Below are 22,577 nucleotides of genomic sequence, written 5' to 3'. Positions count from 1 at the left end.
ACTTTTGATTTTGAATCCTGTCCTTGAGATTGGCCTCTGAATCAAGGTGAAATTTTCCATATAGGCCGGCAGATGGCACTATTGGGGCACCTATAAGCTAGATTGATCACGCAGTGACAGGCTGCAATAGAGATACTGGAACAGAACTGATAAGATAAACAATGGTTGAAATGACGGTTAAAGCTGTGTGAGAGGTCTGTGAAGCTCATGTTTTCCTGATGACACGAATAACTGTACACGAATCTCTAGAGAAAGAGCTTCAACCTTTTTACATGTTGGTGACACTATACGCAGTATTCTTTCTCTACCATAGACATTGGATACAAGAGGAAATTTAGGTAAAAAAAAAATAAAAGTCTTGGTGAAAATATGGCTGGCAAAGGTCACAGGATCCTGCATTGGGTTTACAGAATGCAAAAGAACCACCCTGATGCCAACGAACATATTTATTTCTACTCTCAGCTACTAGAGAAGGGAACTGGACTTTTTCTTCGTCAGAGAGGGGCTTCAAGGAACCCCTGGGATTAATTTTATGTAGAAACTTAATCTTGGTATGATGATAACATGATACCAAGTTTTAGTTTCAACAAAAGGGAACAATAGAGAGAATTTCCTAACTACAGGATATTACAACTATTCCTTGACATAAATGTTGATAAAATTGTTACCAAATCTGAAAGTTTTATGCTGTCAGAGGAAAGAGAGAAGCATCTGTTCTTTTGTCGTATTTAGTTCCAGAGGTAGAAACTGAATTGCTTCTACCTTTTCAACTACCTTTTCTTTCTCTTGTGTGTTTCTCAATAACCATTTTTTCCTTTATTTGGTTTTGCTTTTCTTAAAATATCTCTGATCTATTTTTCCCTCTCTTCTCCAAGCCCAAAATGCTGAGTAGACTTGAAATTGGCAGATGTAAGAAACAACTTAATGACTTCCTCTTTAATGCTAGGTTGCAAATAAAATCAGAATATTATATTTCTCAAATTTCATTTGTTAAAATTGTCCTGACCTTTTTATTTGCAATACTAAAAGTTTTAAGATTCTTTTTGTGCTAATTTGTTAAATTCTCAAGCATAGCCTTGAAATTTTGCCTCTTAAATATTAACAATCACTAGTAAAAGGAATCCCAGCAAAAGGAGAGAAAATGTTTCCTTTTTCTCTGTAACCGTAATAATAGATACTATCCTGTATTGTCAACCTTCTTTTGATAAAATGATACATGAAAACATTCACAAAACTCTGAATCTTGAGAAAATGTACAATATTGTGTTTCTATTTTTGATTTTCATAAAATTGCCCTTGTAAACATTATTTTGATAATGGAAACTTTTAGGACATTCAAGTGGACTGGAGAAATTGGTTTATGTCATCAGAAATGTATTTTTTAATGACTGAAATGTCTGCTTTTTAATTTGTTGCATTAGTTTTTGTATTTAAACATATATGTGTTTTTCTACGAAAATATAAATGCTCTATACACTTATGACTAGGCAGAACTGTTTTCCTCTTCTCCCTTCATTCACAAAAGTATAATATAAACCCATCCCTCTGATGTGTTTCTTATTTAAACAAAGGGTTTGAAAGTCTTTGTCTCTTTTTAGTTAACAAAAGTCATAATAGGTGGCTATCAGGCCCTATATTCTTTTCTTTTAGCTCTTAGAAGATATGAGTAACTGTGTAAGGAAAGAAGCAGGAGTAAAACTTTCTCTTCACATCTTCTTAAATGCATACCCCCGTAAAGAAAGAACATCTATAATTTTTTTTCTTTCAGGCTGTCCTTCCTAATATCTCTACTTTGTTTGCTTTTTAAATTTCAGTTTCCTGTTTTTGCATTTTAGAAAGCTCAGTCTCAAACTTTATAACCAAAATACTTTTTTTAAAGTAATAAAATCAGAAATTTTAAGATAATGCAAAAATACTCCAGGTAAAGATTGAGGGCAAAGATAGCTTTTTTACATTGCCTTTCTAAATCAGGGAAGAAACACAGGTTATATACATATGGATGGAATATCCTTATAAAATAAATGTCTCAATTGAGAGAATAGTTAAACATGATAGTTCATGATAGTGAACAGTTAAGAAAAAATATTTCTATTAGTGACTTAAGTACAATCCTTTCTGGTAGCAATTTTAATTAAGACAATTCTATATTTATTGATGTGAAAAATTGTTTAGGAAATAAGGAAGTTAGGGTATAGGATAATAACTACAATATTATTTCATTTGTGTAAATTTGTGTATGTGTGGGCATATATATGTGTGTGTTTGATGGAAAGTTGTTCCCCAAATGATTAACAGTGGTTATTCCTGGGTACTGAGATTTTTAATGAATTAAAGATATTTTTATTGTATTTTTTAACCTATTAATCATTAACACCTAATAATAACATTATGTAGTCTTGAAAGAAAAATACAACAATCCTTTTGAATTAATCTTCTAGTTATTTTTCTCGCCTAACTGGAATCTACCATGCCTTCTAGATAAAGCCAGGTGAAAGGGAAAGAAGTTTAATGAACTCTCAACACAACTCTCAAAGTAAAAATGATAAAAAAATAATAATACTTCTAAGAGATTATATAAAATAAGAATCAGAGAATAAGAGGACAACAGCACATCAAGATCTAAAATTTTAGAAAACCAAGAAATAATTTTTACATGAAAATGCTGAAAATTATAAATTTTTATATTTTCTGCTTTTAGATTTTTTTGTGCTACATTTTGGGTGATTTTAAGAGTTAAAGCTTCTGGTTCATTAATTTATTCTCTTTAGTCTGCCATTCTGTTACATATCATGTTGCATGTTAAAATTCAATATTATTTTTATAAGATTTCTATTGGTTTATTTTCAAACCTTTTCTTGCCCTTGTTTCAGAATTTCCTGTTCGTTTCATAATAATATTATTTTTTTTATTATTTCTTTAATTGCCTCTTTCATACTTATGTTTTAAATTCTTTAAATGCCCTAGTATTTTTATTTCCTAAGCTACAAGTTCTCCAGATTTCTGAGTTTCTAGTATGTCCTTTCAAAATGTTTGTTTCTTTGGGCCGGCCCAGTGGCTCAGGCGGTTAGAGCTCCATGCTCCTAACTCCGAAGGCTGCGGGTTCTATTCCCACATGGGCCACTGGGCTCTCAACCACAAGATTGCTGGTTCAATTCCTCCACTACCGCAAGGGATGGTGGGCTGCGCCCCCTGCAATCAACAGGCAACTGAACCTGGAGCTGAGCTGCACCCTCCACAACGAAGACTGAAAGGACAACAAGTTGAAGCTGAACGGCACCCGCCACAACTAAGATTGAAAAAAAAAAAATGTTTGTTTCCTTGAAATATTTGATGAAACTCCTACAAAACAGTTCTCAGTTGTGAGTCTTCCTGGGTAGTAATTATGTTGTAGCATTTGTGAGATTTTGTTCTAGCTTGGAGCTTGCTTGGTTGTTTACCTCTGGCCCTAGACTAGTTTGGAAAAAGCAGCTCTGGTGCTCACCCTCAGGTGAGTGCTATGCATGTCTGACTGAATATTTTCTGTTTCTTGTTTATCGAGAAATCTTTTCCCTTGTTTTCATCCGCAGTTATATATTTATTATATTATCATTTATCTATGTTTAGAGAAAAAGGTAAAAGTTTCAGTATGTACTTTCTCCTCTAGTATTAGAAACCCAAAATTTTATTTTGTTATTTTCTTTTACATAATAGCTTTATAAGGTTGTAATACCTTTGCTTTCCCAACATCTTGTAATGATCAGTGGTAAAACTTCTGGAGTTAAAAAGAATTAGAGGGTATGACTGACTGGAGCATAAATTCACCGAGACATTAGTTTCTTTTCACATTCTCTGCCTAGATGGGAATAAAGCCTAGATGGGAAAAAGTGAATAGTGTGATTTGGGAATACTTGTAAATGTATCAGGCTGGTTCTATTGGGCTTTTAAACAATTTAAAAAGGGTGGATAGCAAGCAATCTCAAGATAAAGAAGTAGATACAAGATAGTACGAATGGAACTGCAGGCCAGTGTGGGTCCCCAAGAATAGACCATTGGAAACATAACAACTGTGCTCTATCATGCCACTGTGATATAATCTGGTGTGTGTCTTAAAGAGATGACAGGAAACTGACCCACATTTCAATTCAACATTCTCTATTTGACAAGATATCTCACTTGCCGTCTTATTATTATTTATCTCAGAGTGATCACAAGGGTTTCCTAGTGACCCTTAGGATTAGGTGAATGCTCACATCTGACCTTCTCTCTGTTTATTTTGTTCCTATTTAGATTTCACTACAATACTTAAGAGTTCTTTGATGATTTGCTGCTGTTGACCCACTAACTGTCATTAACAGTATCTGATTTTTCACCTTTCCTTCAGTGGAGACAATCTAATTTCCACTGAGAGACTCTACTGACAATCTTTTGGCTGGGTGATAAGACAGAAAAAAAAAGTGAATTAAGGGTATATAGAAAGACTAATCTTGAAGTTCTTTAACTGTGTTGTAGCTCTGTGTTCCTTAGGCCACAGCCTGACATATATGTCAGTCTTCCCTCCCCCTTGTTGGGTCATCTTTCTCAGTATGTGCTGGGAAAGGGAGGCTTTGTGTAATATCTCTTCTCTGGAAGTTGTCCCCTCAGTACTGTGTGTCCTTCCTACAGCTCTGAGCTCTGTTACAGCCCTATGATCATTTCTATATCTGGAACTCCCAGACAGAGTTCCCTAGACAGACTATTTCAATATGGGTGTCTGTGGGAGGACAGTGTGAATGAGCTGCCACCAGTAGAGTTGTAAAGATGTCACAGTTTGATAAACTCAGGGGACACCATTAATTCAACACCAAGCTTATGTAGCTTTAAACATTGTTGCAGGAGAGGCACAACATACAGCATATGCATTCCTATTGAGAATTTGTAAAATAGCCCAGGCACAGCTTCAAGGTCCCATCACTGCATGGGCCACTCTTATTTGTAAGAGGTGAAGCAAAATGTATCAGGATTCCTTAGCACAAGGAAACTGGTATCCTTTGCCAATCGTGTGGATCCTTCATGGGTGTGTGACTGGCTCTCAGTTTTCCTGTTGATAGATCACATTAATAATATTATAAATAGAGAATCTTGAGAACCACATTCTGGTTGCTCTGAGAAACATTACACAGAAGCAGACAACCTTGGGCATGCTTCCTGTATGGTCAGGTCAGTATGTTCTGTATGTAAGTATTGGGATCCATTTTCATATCTGAGCCTAGAGGGGAGTTTGCCAGTCCAGCTCTTAAGCCTCTCATTTCAGTGGGACTATCCACACTTCCTTTTACTGTTTGTTTTCCATATTCTTTACAATGTTCCCCCACAAAGTTGTGAAGCTATGCCATATCTTTTAATGGGTGGGCTAACGAGATTTATAACATATAAAATATGAGGTCTGACAATTAAGTTCGCAAACTTGTTGCAACGATGTTGCTAACCTTTTTTGATATCAGAGGGATTATTCGTTATGAATTTGTATCAATTGGACAAACAGTTGATTGAGTTTACTATTTGGAAGTGCTGAAAAGGCTGCATAAAAAAATTAGACGACCTGAACTTTTCCCCAATTCATGGCTCTTGCATCATGACAATGCACCAGCTCACATGGCACTGTCTATGAGGGAGTTTTTAGCTAGTAAACAAATAACTGTATTGGAACACCCTCCCTACTTGCAAGATCTGGCCCCCAGTGACTTCGTTCTTTACCCAAAGATAAAGAAAATATTGAAAGGAAGACATTTTGATGACATTCAAGACATCAAGGGTAATATGACGACAGCTTTGATGGCTATTCCAGAAAAAGAGTTCCAAATTGCTTTAAAAGGTGGACTAGGCATTGACCTCAGTACATAGCTTCCCAAGGGGAGTACTCAAAGGTGATGGTAGTGATATTTCGCAATGAGGTATGTAACAGTTTTTCCAGGATGAATTCGCGAACTTAATTGTCCGACCTCGTATATACTTCAATATTAATTTTTTTCATAGTACAAGAGAAATTCATCCAAGAAGCTAAACCCTTCGTGCAGGAGTCACTTTCTTTTGGATTTTCCCAGTTCTTAATCTTTCTTCATTCTCTTCATGCCATATCTTTTTGGAAACTATTCTTTTAACTTGGTCATATAACTAGTAATCACATTTCTAAAAGCCTAATCCTTACCCTTAAGAATAAAACTTGCCTCAACATTCATCACCCTACCCTCAGCAGTACTGTCTCCTACTAGTCTGTTTCACATATCCTTCTTTTTTATTTTTCTATTTTTCTATTTTTTTATTTTTTATTTATTTTATTTATTTATTTATTTATTTATTTATTAATTTTTTTAAATTTATTGGGGTGAAAATTGTTAGTAAAATTACATAGATTTCAGGTGTGCAATTCTGTATCACATCATCTATAAATTACATTGTGTGTTCACCACCCAGAGTCAGTTCTCCTTCCATCACCATATATTTGATCCCCCTTACCCTCATCTCCCACCCCCAACCCCTTAGCCTCTGGTAACCACTAAATTACGTTCCCCAGATTAATTTTCAAACCCCGTGGCCATCCTGTGGTCACCGACTGCCCTCCAATCCCCTCACCCTACCCCCGACCCCCAACCCCCCGCCCATCTAGCAACCCTCAGTTTTTCCTCTTTGTCTCCAAAACTGTTTCTGATTAGTTCATTCACTTATTCTTTTCTTTAGATTCCGCATATAAGAGAGATCATATGGTACTTATCTTTCTCTGTCTGACTTATTTCACTTAACATAATGTTCTCTAGGTCCATCCATGCTGTTGCAAATGGTAAGATTTATTTCTTCTTTATGGCTGCGTAATACTCCATTGTATACATGTACCACAGTTTCTTAATCCAGTCATCTACCGATGGGCATTTCGGTTGTTTCCATGTCTTAGCTATTGTGTATAGTGCTGCAATAAACATAGGAGTGCATAAAGATTTTTGAATTGGAGTTTTGGATTTCTCCAGATAGATACCTAGGAGTGGAATTACTGGATCATACGGTAGTTCCATTTTCAGATTTTTGAGATACCTCCATACTGTTTTCCATAGTGGCTGCACCAATCTGCAATCCCACCAACAGTGCACAAGCATTCCCTTTTCTCCACATCCGCGCCAGCACTTGTTGTTTGTTGATTTATTGATGATAGCCATTTTGACTGGGGTGAGGTGGTATCTCATTGTGGTTTTTATTTGGACTTCTCTGATGGTTAGTGAGGTTGAGCATTTCTTCATATATCTGTATGCCATCTGTATGTCCTTTTTAGAAAAATGTCTCTTCAAGTCCTCTGCCCATTTTTTAATTGGGTCTTTTGTTTTTTTGGAGTTGAGTTGAGTGAGTTTTTCATAGATTTGTGATATTAATCCCTTATCAGATATATCATTGGCAAATATTTTTTCCCATTCAGTAGGATCCCTTTTTGTTTTATTGATGGTTTCCTTTGCTGTGAAAAAACTTTTTAGTTTGATATAATCCCACATGTTTATTTTTTCTCTTACTTCCCTCACGCGAGGGGATATATCAGTAAAAATCTTACTCCGGGTAATGTCTGAGAAGTTTCTTCCTATATTTTCTTCTAGGTATTTTATGGTTTCAGATCTTACAGTTAAGTCTTTAAGCCATTTTGAATTTATTTTTGTATATGGTGTAAGGAGGTGGTCCATCTTCATTTTTTTGCATGTGTCTGTCCAGGTTTCCCAGCACCATTTATTGAATAGACTGTCTTTACTCCATCGTACATTCTTGCTTCCATTGTCGTACATTAAATGGCCATATAGGCGTGGATTTATTTCTGGGCTCCCTATTCTGTTCCATTGATCTATGTGTCTGTTTTTATGCCAGTACCATGCTGTTTTGATTACTGTAGCCTTGTAGTATAATTTGAAGTCAGGTATTGTTATACCTCCCACTTTGTTCTTATTTCTCAAGATTGCCTTTGCTATTCGGGGTCTTTTATGGTCCCATCTAAATTTTAGGATTATATGTTCTATTTCTGTGAAAAACGTCGTTGGTAGTTTGATAGGAATTGCGTTGAATATGTATATTGCCTTAGGCAGTATGGACATTTTACCTATATTAATTCTTCCTATCCATGAACATGATATGTGTTTCCATCTATTTATATCTTCCTTCATTCCTTTCTTCAGTGTCTTATAATTTTCTGAGTACAGATCTTTTACTTCTTTGGTTCAATTTATTCCCAGGTATTTTATAGTCTTTGGAGCAATTGTAAATGGGATTGTTTTTTTAATTTCTCCTTCTGATGTTTTATTATTGGTATATACAAATGCAACTGATTTCTGAATATTAATTTTGTATCCTGCTACTTTACTAAATTCATCTATCAGCTCTAATAGCTTCTTGGTGGAGTCTTTAGGGTTCTCTATATATAGTATCATATCATCTGCATACAATGATAATTTTACTTCCTCCTTACCAATTTGGATGCCTTTTATTTTTTTTTTCTTGTCTGATTGCTGTGGCTAGAACTTCTAGCACTATGTTGAATAGAAGCGGAGATAGTGGGGAACCTTGCCTTGTTCCTGATCTTAGGGAGAATGGTTTTAGCTTTTCCCCATTGAGTATGATGTTAGCTGTGGGTTTGTCATATATGGCCTTTATTATGTTGAGATATGATCCCTCTATTCCCACTTTCTTAAGGGTTTTTATCATAAATGGCTGTTGGATTTTATCAAATGCTTTTTCTGCATCTATTGATATGATCATGTGATTTTTATTTTTCATTTTGTTAATGTGGTGTATCACATTAATTGATTTGCAGATGTTGAACCACCCTTGCATACCAGGGATGAATCCCACTTGATCATGGTGTATGATCTTTTTAATGTATTGCTGAATTCTGTTCGCTAATATTTTGTTGAGGATTTTTGCATCTATGTTCATTAGAGATATCGGCCTCTAGTTTTCTTTTTTTGTGGTGTCTTTGTCTGATTTTGGGATCAGAGTGATAGTAGCTTCGTAAAAAGTGTTTGGGAGTCCTCCTTCCTTCTGGATTTTTTGGAAGAGCTTGAGGAGAATAGGTGATAATTCTTTTTTGAACGTTTTGTAAAATCACCTGTAAAGCCATCTGGTCCAGGGCTTTTGTTTGTTGGGAGACTGTTGATTACTGATTCAATTTTCGTGGTGGTAATCAGTCTATTCAGGTTTTCTGTTTCTTCTTGAGTTAGCCTTGGGAGGTTGTACGCCTCTACAAAATTGTCCATTTCTTCCAAATTGTCAAATTTGTTGGCATATAGTTGCTCATAGTAACTTCTTAAAACTTTTTTTATTTCTGCAGTGTCCGTTGTCACTTCTCCTCTTTCATTTCTGATTTTATTAATTTGGGTCCTCTCTCTCTTTTTTTTAATGAGTCTGGCTAAAGGTTTGTCGATTTTGTTTATCTTCTCTAAGTACCAACTCTTGGATTCATTGATCTTTTGTATTGTTTTTCTGGTTTCTATTTCATTTATTTCTGCTCTGATCTTTATTATCTCCTTCCTTGTACTCCCTTTGGGCTTATTTTGCTGTTCTTTATCCAAATCCCTTAACTGTGAAGATAAACTGTTGATTAGTGATGCTTCTTGTTTCTTTAGGTAGGCCTGCAAAGCTATGAATTTCCCTCTTAGGACTGCTTTCGCAGCATCCCATAGATTTTGGGTCGTCGTGTTTTCATTTTCGTTTGTCTCAAGATATCTTTTGATTTCTTCCTTGATCTCCTGCTTGACCCATTCATTATTTAGTAATAAGTTATTCAGCCCCCATGAATTGGTGTGTCCTCCAGTTTTTTTCCTGTAGTTCATTTCTAATTTCATAGCATTGTGATCAGAGAAGACAATTGGTATGATTTCAATTTCCTTAAATTTATCAAGACTTGTTTTGTGACCTAACATATGGTCTATCTTGGAAAAGGTTCCATGTGCGCTTGAGAAAAACGTGTATTTTGCAGCATTGGGGTGAAATGTTCTGAAAATATCGATTAAATCCAAGTGGTCCAATGTATCATTTAAGGCTGTTGTTTCCATATTGATTTTCTGTCTGGAAGACCTGTCCCTTGTTGTCAGAGGTGTGTTGAAGTCCCCTACTATGATAGTGTTACTGTTGATCTCTGTCTTTATGTCAGTCAGTACCTGTTTTATATATTTAGGTGCTCCTATGTTGGGTGCATAGATGTTTACTAGGGTTATGTCCTCTTGTTGGATCGATCTCTTTATTATTATATAGTGCCCATCTTTATCTTTTAATATGTTCTTCATTTTAAAGTCTATTTTGTCAGATATAAGTATTACAACTCCAGCTTTTTTCTCGTTTCCATTTGCATGAAATATCTTACTCCAACCCTTCACTTTCAGCCTGTGTGTGTCTTTTGTTCTGAGGTGAGTCTCTTGTATACAGCATATACAAGGGTCTTGCTTTCTTATCCAGTCCGCCACCCTATGTCTCTTGATTGGAGAATTTAATCCATTTACATTTAAAGTGATTATTGATAGGTACATAGTTATTGCCATTTTTAAATTTGTAGTTAGGTTGTTTTGATCTTTCTTCTATTTACAGAAGTCCTTTTAGTATTTCTTGCAATGCTGGCTTGGTGGTAATAAATTCCTTTAGCTTATTTTTTTCTGGAAAGCTCTTTATCTCTCCATCAACTTTAAATGATAGCCTTGCTGGATAAAGCAATCTAGGTTGTAGGCCTTTGTTTTCCATCACTTTGAGTATCTCCTGCCACTCCCTCCTGGCCTTCAATGTTTCTGTAGAAAAATCATTTGATAGTCTTATGGGAGTTCCCTTGTATGTAACCCTCTGTCTTTCTCTTGCTGCTTTTAGGATTCTCTCTTTGTCTTTAAGCTTTGCCATTTTAACTATAATGTGTCTTGGTGTGGACCTGTTTGGATTTATCCTGGTTGGAACTCTCTGCACTCCTGGGCTTTTATGTTTTTTTCCTTCATCAGATTGGGGAAGTTTTCAGACATTATTACTTCAAATATGTTCTCAATCCCTTGCTTCCTCTCTTCACCTTCTGGTATTCCTATGATGCGCATGTTGTTGTGCTTGATGTTATCCCAGAGGTCTCTTAAGCCATCCTCATTGTTTTTTATTCTTTTTTCTTTCTGTTGTTCCGTTTGGGTGATCTCTGCTACCTTGTCTTGTAAGTCGCTGATTCGATCCTCTGCTTCATCTAACCTGCTGGTAATTCCTTCAAGTGAGTTCTTAATTTCGGTAATTGTGTTCTTTAGTTCTAACTGGTTGTTCGTTATGATTTCTACATCCTTCTTTATGTCCTCTCTAAGCTCCTTAAACATTCTTATCACCAGTGTTCTGAACTCTGTCTCTGAAAGGTTGGTTACATCTGCTTCATTTGGTTCCAGTTGTGGAGGTTTCTTCTGTTCTTTTATTTGGGACGTGTATCTTTGTTTCCCCATTCTGGCTGACTCTCTGTTTATTTTGATATATTAGGTAGATCCCCTAGAGTTATTAGTTCTTGCTAGGTTATCTTATGTAGTATGTGTCCTTTATATTTGACTCCCACCACGTTGTCCTTCTCCTCTGCGTGTGCTCCAAAGGTGACTCTTGTGTTGTGCACACTGTTCCGTTCAAGAAGATCTTTAATTGCTTTTTGCTTGTGAGTAGGTGGGGTTAACTCCTGGGCTGACCCGTTGTGAGACTTGGCTCTGCCCCCTGCATGGCGCCCTGCTGCGTGAGGGTTGACCACCCAAATGTCGTTTGGCCTCTATGGGCTCCAGTGCCTGCAGAGAACCCTCTCTGGGTGTGTGACCTGCAGGTCAAACCCGGCAGCACTCTGGTTTGGTCTGGAGTTGGCCCCTGGATATGCTGAATCCCGTGCCTCTCAAGCTCCTGGTCTCTGTGCTCTCCGATCCGCCCTAGGATCCTGTGTGTGCCCGGAACTGCGGGTACCATCGCGGTTTTCGCCACCACCGGCTGAGACTCCGCTGCGGGCTGGGATTTCCCGCCGCCGCCGGCCGCGCGTTTTCACTCCGCTCCTTTCCTTCCTTCCCGTGCTCGCCCAATTAGCTCACCTTCAAGTAATCCCTTCTTTTTTAAATCTCAGTGTCTATAAGCTAATTGTCGAAACAGAGCCTTACAAATCTCCCATAAGAAAACATTAACTTTTATATAGAAAGAAAGGGAAAAAAACATACATTTAAACTATGGTAATTTGCAAGATTGTCTCTCTCAGAACAGAGTCAGGATTTTGCATTATTAGGCAGAGCACTCATAATTTCTCCCCTATATTCTCCCTTTCAACTCTGTGTCTTTATTGTTCACAAAAATAAGCAACAGACTTAATAGTGAGTCATACAATTTTCAATTATCTCCTACTGCCTGCTTTGAAAGTACATGATTAACACTCAGGCACCAGTGGCTAACTTATTCCAGTAATGGAGTCAGTGTGTATTTTAAAACATAACATTTTCTTTAAACAACATTCCTTGAATTTTGCTCTTTTTAGTAAATAAGATCTGAATCAAAGATAATGTAAAATAATTCTCTTCCACATGAACATAAAGAGATTCTATCCTATTTTTTCCAATTGAGGTGAGTTTTTCTCTGCATAGTTTGGCTTTTTTTAAATCTATTTTTGCTTCACATATATAAATTGGAATATATTTTGTTTTTAGTAAGCTCTCTTCTGAAAAATGTTTGAAAACTAATGTTCTAAGATAAGAGATGTATGCTTTTTAGTTAATGTTTTGCAATGGTATAGTCTCCATTCCCGTGCTTTCTCCATAGAAATGAGAAAAGAATAAAACATTGTTTAGTTTGGGGGTAATCAAATGATCAATGACAATTGAATATATGCTATTCATATAACAAATTATTTTTGTTTGTAAAGCATGAGTACTAGCAAATATTCACGCTAGGACATAGGATTTAAGAATGAAGTGAAAGACATAATACTAATTAAAGCACAGTTCCTTGAAAGCTGCTAAGAAAAGAATAATAAAGATTTCTCTATGCTGTACTTTACATCCTTGTGACTATATTTGTAACTGGCAATTTGTACTTCTTAATCCCTTTCTCTTTTTTCATCCAACACCCCAACACCCAAAGTCAATAATATTGTAATAATCATATATGGTGTCATATGGGTACTAGACTTATCAGGGTGATCACTTAGTAGGTATATACGTGTCTAATCACTATGTTGCACACCTGAAAGTAATGTAATATTGTATGTCAACTGTAATTGAAAAATAAAATAAAAAGGATTCCTTTCGAAGTTCTAAATCTTCTCATTTATTTTTATGAATAAAGTTTGTCCTTTAAATGCTTCATTTGTAACTCATTTCAATTTTTGTTTCTCAGGCTAAAGATGAAGTTGTTCAATGAAAGGGTCACACAAATTTAGTAGCCAAATCACAAAATAAAGAAAGTCTCTTGTTCTGGGCTTCGGTTCATGGCCACAGAGAATTGTAGTCTGGTGGGCAATGCTGGCAGAGAAAACTGTATGTATGCCCTCTGCTGAGAGAATTTTTGGTATGGCATTTCCATTGCAAATATAAAAGTAATGAGAAAAGAGAGAGAAAAAAAGAACAACATTAGGAAAACCCACCCGCTGGGCTTAGTACGTGTTTGCATAGGTCACAGGTTGACATCAGGCAATAATAGGCCATCTCTTTGGCAGTGGGCTATGGTAACTGTAAGTGAAGAGTAAGGATATTGAAATGTAACCAGTCTTCTATCCAGGTCCCTGTGATGAGCAGTATGTACAGCTCATGCCTCAGGTGATTGATCTTATATTGCAGTGGATCACCAATGGCAGCAAACTAGTGGCACTGCATCATTGTGTGTAGGAAAATTATGATGTGAATAGGCAATAAGAATAGAAAATATGGGCAGCAAAACCCTGAAAATTGATGATCTGCCTTTGCCTTCAAAGGTAAAACAATCACTAAAGATAAACTCATGTCAAAAGACAGGTTTGCCAAGGGAAAAAAAAAGGTTAAGGTGTAAATTCAAAAGGAACAGACAGTAAGTCCAAGTATAACATTTCCCAAGAGGATACATAATTTAAAAGATAAGAACGGGATAATAAAAATTAGTTGCCAGCCCTTACCAATTCCCAGTAGGATGAACTCAGACCTCACTCTGTGACTTAGTATTTTAGAGAAGAGTCAACACAAATATATCAATGAAAAGAAAGTTTTTCTTAATATCAAGATCTTTCTAAATAAATAGCTTTTTGATTCAAAAGGTAGAAAGGACAAACAAAGTGTTAATAATTTATATGTTGAATTAGTGAGCCAGTCCTCTTAACAGTATCTATCTATAAACTGAGGCTTCTAATTTCAGGTAATTTTCATTAGCACTTTTCTCAAGGGGAAAGTCTTTGAATAGAGTCTTGGATTCATCGTTTCCATTGTTTCGTCTTGTAAACATCCATAAAACCAACAAATATGATTCTCCCCAGTCCTCCTTCCATTTATACCCAGGACTGGCACAGTCCATGCCCATTGGCCTCTACCTCTGCTCCTGGCATTGCTCTAATTTCTGTACTTATGATTTCATTAAAACTATAGACCCTTCTCTGACAATAAGAAAAAAAAAACTCACATAAAGACATTTATTTCATCCAACCTCTAAACTCATCACATTACATGGGAGCATTAAAGATAATGGACAGGACAAGAACACTGTCTCAAGTGAAACATATAATGTCATTATTACGACTCACAAAACAGAAAAGTCTCTCACAAAACATCTTATGATTTTGATAGATTTCAGTTTTTACTTACTTTTACTTTGAAAGAAGCAAATCTCTCTGTGTATGAGAAATTAAATGAACTTGGTTTTGATCTTCCTTTGGAATTTTTTTTTCTACATAGTCATAGTTCTTGTCATGGAAATATTGATTTAGTAGTTCTTATTCTAGACTTTGGTAATTATCAAATGTAATTATGGGACAAAAATTGATGACGATTTCCTTGCAAATCAGTGACTGTCGTCAGAACTATTTAGTTGGTGTGTGTCATAATATGACATTTTATTTAATAATTTTTATTTTTCAGTTACAGTTGACATACAATATTATATTAGTTGCTGGTGTGCAACATAGTGATTAGACATTTATATAACTTATGAAATGATCACCCTGATAAATCTACTAACCATTGGACAACATATATAATATTATTGACTATATTCCCTATGCTATTATAATTGAAATCCCCATGACTATTTTGTAACTACCAATTTGTACTTCTTAATCCCTTCCTCTTTTCCACCCAACCTCCAAAACCCCCTCCCATCTAGCAACCATTAAAATGTTCTCTGTATTTATGTGTTTATTTCTCTTTGTTCATTTATTTATTTATTATTATTATTATTATTATTATTATTAATTTTTAGATTCCACATATAAGTGAAATCATATAGCATTTGTCTTTCTCAGTCTTATTTACTACACTTAGCATAATACTCTTTCAGTCTATCCATGTTGTTGCAGATGGCAAGATTTTATTCTTTTTATGGCTAAGTAATATTCCATTGTATATATATGTACCACTCTTTTATCCATTCATCTACTGATGAGTTCTTAGGTTGCTTCCATATTTTAGCTATTGTAAGTAATGCTACAATGAACATATGGATGCATATGTCTTTTCAAATTAGTGTTCTGGGTGTCTTCAGATAAATACCCAGAAGTGGAATTACTGGGTCCTTCTTTGTCTCTTGTTTTAAAGTCTATTTTATCTGATATAAGTATCGCTACCCCAAATTTGTTTTTTGTTTGTTTGTTTCCATTTTCATGAAATATGTTTTTTCATCCCTTTACTTTCAGTCTGTATGTGTCTTTCAATCTGAAGGGAGTGTCTTGTGGGCAGCATACGTAAGGGTCTTGTTTTCTTATCCATTTGGCCTCCCTATATCTTTTTTTTTTTTTTTAATTTATTGGGGTGACCATTGTTAGTAAAATTACATAGATTTCAGGTGTACAATTCTGTATCACATCATCTATAAATTACATTGTGTGTTCACCACCCAGAGTCAGTTCTCCTTCCATCACCATATAGTTGATCCCCTTTACCTCATCTCCCACCCCCCACCTATATCTTTTTTTTTCCACCTATATCTTTTGAGTGAAGCATTTAATCCATTTACATTTAAAGTAACTGTTGATAGATATGTAGATATTTTACTACTCATTTTTTCATAATTTTTTTTCTTCTTCTTAAATAAATCCCTTTAACAGTTCTTGTAATACTGGTTTGGTAGTAATGAACTCCGTTAGCTTTTTCTTGGCTGGGAAGCTCTCCCTCTGTCCTTAGATTCTGAATGATATCTTTGCTGGGTAGAGTAATCTTGGTTGTATGTCCTTGCTTTTCATCACTTTGAATATTCCTGCAAATCCTTTCTAGCCTGCAAAGTTTCTATTGAGAAATCACCTGATAGTCTTTTCTTTTTTTAATTAAAGTTTATTGGGGTGACAATTGTTAGTAAAGTTACATAGATTTCAGGTGTACAATTCTGTAATACATTATCTGTATTTCACATTGTGTGTTCACCACCCAGAGTCAGTTCTCTTTCCATCACCATATATTAGATGCAAACTAAAATTTCTAACGTAAAAACTCAGATGGTTTGCCATCATTAAAAAAAGGATGTTTAAAAAAATACTAAGATAAAGCAAGCAGTCCTTACAAAATTTAAAAACATGATTACAAAATTCACTAGAAATGCTGAAAGATAAAGAAAAAGCAATCACTCAGACTACAGAATAAAACTAAAGAAAAAGAAGCCATCAGGGAGGTCTAAGGTCTAACCAATTAGAATTTTCAAAAACATGCAAAATACAGTGGAGGAAATCATTAAAAACATAATGAAAGAATATTTCTCTGAGTTAATAAAGACACCTGCCTTCACGTTGAAAGCACTTTCCCTGTTACTTTCATGGAATTCAAGCTCAAGAGTCCAACTTGTGTGAGCAGACTAATCCCCGCCTCTGCCAGCAGCTTGGCAACCCATCGTCCTGGACGTAGGAGGGTTGAAACCATCACCACAGAATAATAAACCAAGGCCAATAAAACAAGAAGTCTTGGTGGAAGTTAAAGTATTTATTGATGTGTTTAAATTCCGTACATTCTCCACAGATCAGATTAAAGAGTTTGTAGGTAAAGTTTATCTGTGCATAGTGGGAAGAGACATGGATAAGGGAAAGGAGGGGAGAAGGAAAAAAAAAAAGTCACAAGGAAATAGAAAAAAATACACCACAGGTTACCAGAACCTTCAGAATAATAAGAATAGGGCATCCACTACTGCTTTCCTTCTAAGTCCAGTTCTTCCACAGAAATTAGCCTGTAGTTTGTACATGAACTTCACTGTCCACTGTTTACTTACTGTAGCTTTTCACAGCTCACTTCCCTCCCAAGAAATGTCTGAATGCGCTCTTTCCCTCTTTGGACATTTCCTTCTGGAGGCACTGATTCTTGTCCCTCCCTCTTTGTACCTTGACTACTCTGCCCTCCCTCTCCCATCACCAGCCTTGTTGGTGTTCGCTCAGAGAAGACTGTAGTCGCAGGTGACCAGTGGCCGGGGAGAGACCATGGGAGGTTTGCTTTCTGTGGAAGGAGAATATTCTCAGTTACACCTGATATGGTCAGTAGACACCATGGGAAGTGGTGAAGATTTTGTTTCCTTCACACGAGTCTCTGTAATGCTTGTATAGTTCGCATTAATGCTTACAGCTGATAGTCTTATGGGAGCTCTTTTGCAGGTAACTAACTGCTTTTATCTTGCTGCATTTAAGATTCTGTCTTTGATTTTAAGCTCTGGAATTTGAATTATGATGTGTCTTGGTGTGGGCCTGTTTGAATTCATCTTGTTTGGGATTCTCTGACTTCTTAGACTTATATGTCTATTTCCTTCACTAGGTTAGGGAAGTTTTCTGTCATTATTTCTTCAAATAGGTTTTCAATTCCTTGCTCTTTCTCTTCTCTTTCTGGTACTTCAATGATGTGAATGCTGGTATGCTGGTATTGCCCCAGAGGCCTCTTAAACTAACCTCATTTCTTTTCATTCTTTTTCCTTTTCACCATTCTTATTGGGTGTTTTCTGCTACCTTACCCCTAAATCACTGATTTGGTTCTCTGCTTCATCTAATCTACTGTTGATTCCCCCTAATGTATTCTTTATTTCAGTTATTGCATTATTTATTTCTGACTGGTTCTTTTTTTTTTCTATCTCCATTTTTAGTTTTCCTATCTCTTTTTGTTAAAGTTCTCACTGAGATCATTGAGCACCCTTAGAACCAGTGTTTTGAACTCTGCATCTGGTAGATTACTTGTCTCCATTTTATTTAGTTCTTTTTCTGGAGCTTTGTTCTGTTCTGTCATTTGCGACATGTTTTTCTGCTTCCTGCTTTGGCTGCCTTCCTGTGTTTGTTTCTATATATTAAGTAGAACTGCTATTACTCCCGGTCTTGGTAAAGTAACCTTATGTAATAGGTGTTCTGTGGGTCCCAGTGGCTCAGTTTCCCTGGTCTCCTGAACCAGGTATTCCAGGTGTGTTTCTTGTGTGGGTTGTTTGTGCCCTCCTGTCATAGTCGAGCCTTGATTGCTGTTGGTATGTCAGTGTGTGGGAGTGTTGACAATCAGGCTGATTGGTTGTGAGGACTGGTTGTAGTCCCATGTCGTTGTGAGACCAGCCTGATCAATGTCTTCACCCTTCCTACCAGTCTCACCTTGGCTTCTTCTGCATACTTTAGTTACAGGACTTCTGTTTAGCTAGACTTTAGTCAGTTTTCAATGACGATCTTTTGTAGCTAAGTTGTAATTTTGATGTGGTCTTCGGATGAGGCTAGCACTGCATTTTCCTACTCTGCCATCTTGACTGAAACTCCAAAAATATGACATTTATGATAATTTTGACATGATTCATACGACATGGTTTTTTCTTGTTTCTCCAAGGCTAATTTTATGTTACTCTGTTATCTCTGAAAGCGCACAAATCAATTTCCTGAATATCATATATAATCAATAAATGTTGTTTAATTGACTGGTTATAAATGTATTTATTAATGACATATTACTTTACTGAACATTTATTGAATATCCACCATGTGAAGGCACTGAGCTAGGTGCTTAATATTTACAATTACATCAAGGAAACTTTACAACCTAGGTGAAAAAGAGAAGGAAGAGAAAAATAATTGAAAATTACTCTTTTAGCTCTATGAGCCAGGATTCTGATATTTGCTTAATGAATATTATCTAATTCTACCAATATCCATATGTGGGAGGTGTTAATATTCATAACAAAGGTGAAGAAACTAAGGCCCTGGAAGTTTACTAGGCCCTATGTCACACAGTATGTATGTAGTATTTCTGGGAATCCAAACCAAATCTGTATTTCTCAGTATCTCTAAAGAATGCTGCTGAAGGAAGTCCATTAGTAAAAATACATACAATCTAGAGAAACACAGAGGAGAAATCAACTTCTCCAGTTTGGCATCATGGAAGAGATAATACTTGAGAGGAGTCCAAATTGAAGAGTTTGGCTGTGATTTATCAAACATTCCTGGACCCACAACACAGTGTGTTTGAGAAAATTACAACTCAGTTTCATACATGGACACGTGAACAGAAATCATAGACATCAGGCTATGAAAGGCTGTGTATGATAGAGTTTACACTTCATACTATGGGCTGTGGAGACCACATGGTGTTCTAACAAGGTGGTATGAATCAGTGTGAATCGGGGGTTGGACTCAGGCAGGAGTAGTGGCTGAGAATTCATTTAGGGGGTCATCAGGGTATCAAAATAAGTGGTAGCAATTAGGAAGGAGATTGGATGATAATTAGGAAAAAATAGTTAAGAAATAGGATATAGAAGTTCATGGACGATCTATCAAGAGGGAGTATGAAAAAGTAAAGGTGTGCTCTTAGTTCCTGATTTAGGCATTTGAGCATGTTGTAATATTATTGTTCAAAAGATGGCAGGGAGGAAGAGAAACGCTAACTTCTCTTGCATAGTATATTAGTTACTTAAAAAGACTTTGATGGAACAAACTGATGGTTGCCAGATGGGAGGGAGGTTGAGGGCCTGGGCAAAAAATGTGAAGGGATTAAAAAGTACAAATTGGTAGTTACAAAATAGTCATGGGCTATAAAGTACAGCATAGGGAATGTAGTCAATAATATTGTAATAAGTATGTATAGTGCCAGGCAGGTAGTAGAGAAATTGAAGGATCACTTCATAAATTGTATAAATGTCTAACCACTATGCTGTACACTTGTAACTAATATAAAATAATATTGAACGTGCACTGTAATTGAAAAAATAAAAAATAAAAAAGCTCTGATGATTGATTCAGAATTATTCTTTTGTGCTCAGTAGAAAGAATAGCTTGAATTGCATTAGAAAAATATTTGAGGTGCTTCTTTATACATAATAGACTGAGGTTGGGAAGAATTGTAAACAGTTATTCAATCATATTTCATAAATCTATAATTTTATCTATAAGCAACCTGGGCTGTACAAAGTATCATAAATATCCAAAGATAGACTGATGTAATAATGTATATTGAGGGAGTCTAATCAGTCATCTTTCTGCCCACTTCCTCATCTCTGAGTACTAAAATTGATGTATAAACGCAATACAATTGAGAGTCAAAATAAAAATGTTGGTTTAATTACTAATAAAGCTGGATTAAGAATGCAAGAGAATAACCTATCTTTCTCCTAAAATCTTGGAACCAGCAGCATCTTGATTTACCCTCCCCTTTCTATTGGTGGGAAGCAGGACACCAACTTCAGCCAGCTGGTTGCCAGGCAACCAGGAACATCTACCTGGATCATCCAGCAGCCTGCTGGTTTGTCTTTAGAACACAACATAAATTGATTTAATATCAAGGACACAGTGCATGCTCAGCCAAAAATGCATTCTCAAATCTATTTCTCATCACAAATTATGTCTAGCTACATTTTTCAATATAGCTCAAAAGATGAAGCTGTAAAATGAGCACCCACAACAGTGTGAAAATATGCTAAGTAATATAACGCCAACAAAATTAAACTGCATATGAAAATCACTTCTGAATAATAAATTTCTTATTAAAATTTCAGAAATGAATTAAAAATAAATATGAAATACACTTTTGTTGTATATCAGAGTTCAAAGAATTAAGAGTTCAAATTTCTTCCCTCCATAATTTCATGTTCATTTTTTTCTGAAGCTGAGGGGCCTTATTTGGGGTCATGGTTCCTTCTTTTGTAGCTAATTTGTGGCCTCTCTCCTTATGAAATAGGGCAAGGCTCCTTTAATATTTCCCAATTTAAACTGCTTTAACATGGAGATTCTTCATTAATTTCCACTTTCCCAAGTGGAAATACAACATTTTCAGAAAACCAGCCCAATACCTAAAATATTACAAACAAAAGGAAAAATCTTTTAGCAACATATAGCAACATTCCAAACAAAATAATATTCTCAGGACCTGGTACGTGATATAATTTCAACCCAACTGCTATTCCAATTAGGAACTATGTAAAAGACCTAGTCATTCTAGGGGTTAGGAGCATAGGCAGAGAAATGTGAGACAAAGGAGAAAATCTTGATGTCAGGCCTAACAGGATGTCAGCCAGTTTATGTAGGTTGCTTGGAGTGCATAAACAGTGAATTTGGATTTAAAATTCAATTGCGAGAAATATTCTTTTGAGAGGTTTTTTATGGTATTAGGCTGCCATATCCTGGGGAAGAATTTATGTGTAGATGCTTGTTCTCTTTAGTAAACAAATTTCAGGTATTTCTGGGTTTTTTTTCTTTTGTTTTATTTTTTTACAATATTCAGAATTACAGTGGTGACATCAGTCTCCTGGTTTTACTTAAGGCTCCCTTCATTTGATGTTAAGTTTCTTAAAGATAAGATTCATGTTCATTTTATTTTCTTCCTAACCATTGTACAAATCCTAACTATTGTACATAATAAGTGATCATAAATATGTTGATTAATAATACATAATCCTGTATATGCTTAACCTATCAATCTCCATTTCTTTTAAGCCTAGTGTTTCTGTCACAGCAATTATGAATAAAGTATAATCATTCTAACTCATTTTATAATCAGGGTACCCCACATTTGTAATTCTGTAAAACAATGCTTATGGACTTGCATTTTTCCCAGCCAACAAATCCTTCCCTCTACAGAGATGATTTGCTCTAAGTTTGCACAGCACTGTATCCCATGCTACTCACTGCCCAACCTATACAAATGTTCCAAAACTGTTAGGGGCTAACCATTTAATTGTTTCTTGCCCACTTAAGTGAGTTTTAGACAAAGCTATTTCCTATTATGTGCGCACGGTTTTCATAGTTTAGGAGAATTATGAAGACTTAATATTAATATGTTAATGGACAAAGCCAGCATATTTTAGAAGTCTTCTGGCTTTAGACCATTTGACTCCAGGGCTCTGACTAGTACAGAGTATAGGACAATTTTGTTTTGTAGAAAATGTGAGATTCTAAAACACCATTGGGTGTTGTAAGAGCATGGATTGAGACTAAGTGCTGAGTGAGATGAACGATAGAATTCTGGGAAACAATTCCTTTTCTA

This window comes from Rhinolophus ferrumequinum, chromosome 25, assembly GCF_004115265.2.
Source record: "Rhinolophus ferrumequinum isolate MPI-CBG mRhiFer1 chromosome 25, mRhiFer1_v1.p, whole genome shotgun sequence".
Classification (NCBI taxonomy): domain Eukaryota; kingdom Metazoa; phylum Chordata; class Mammalia; order Chiroptera; family Rhinolophidae; genus Rhinolophus; species Rhinolophus ferrumequinum.
The sequence above is the reverse complement of the archived record's forward strand: the minus strand, read 5'-3'. Positions refer to the sequence as shown.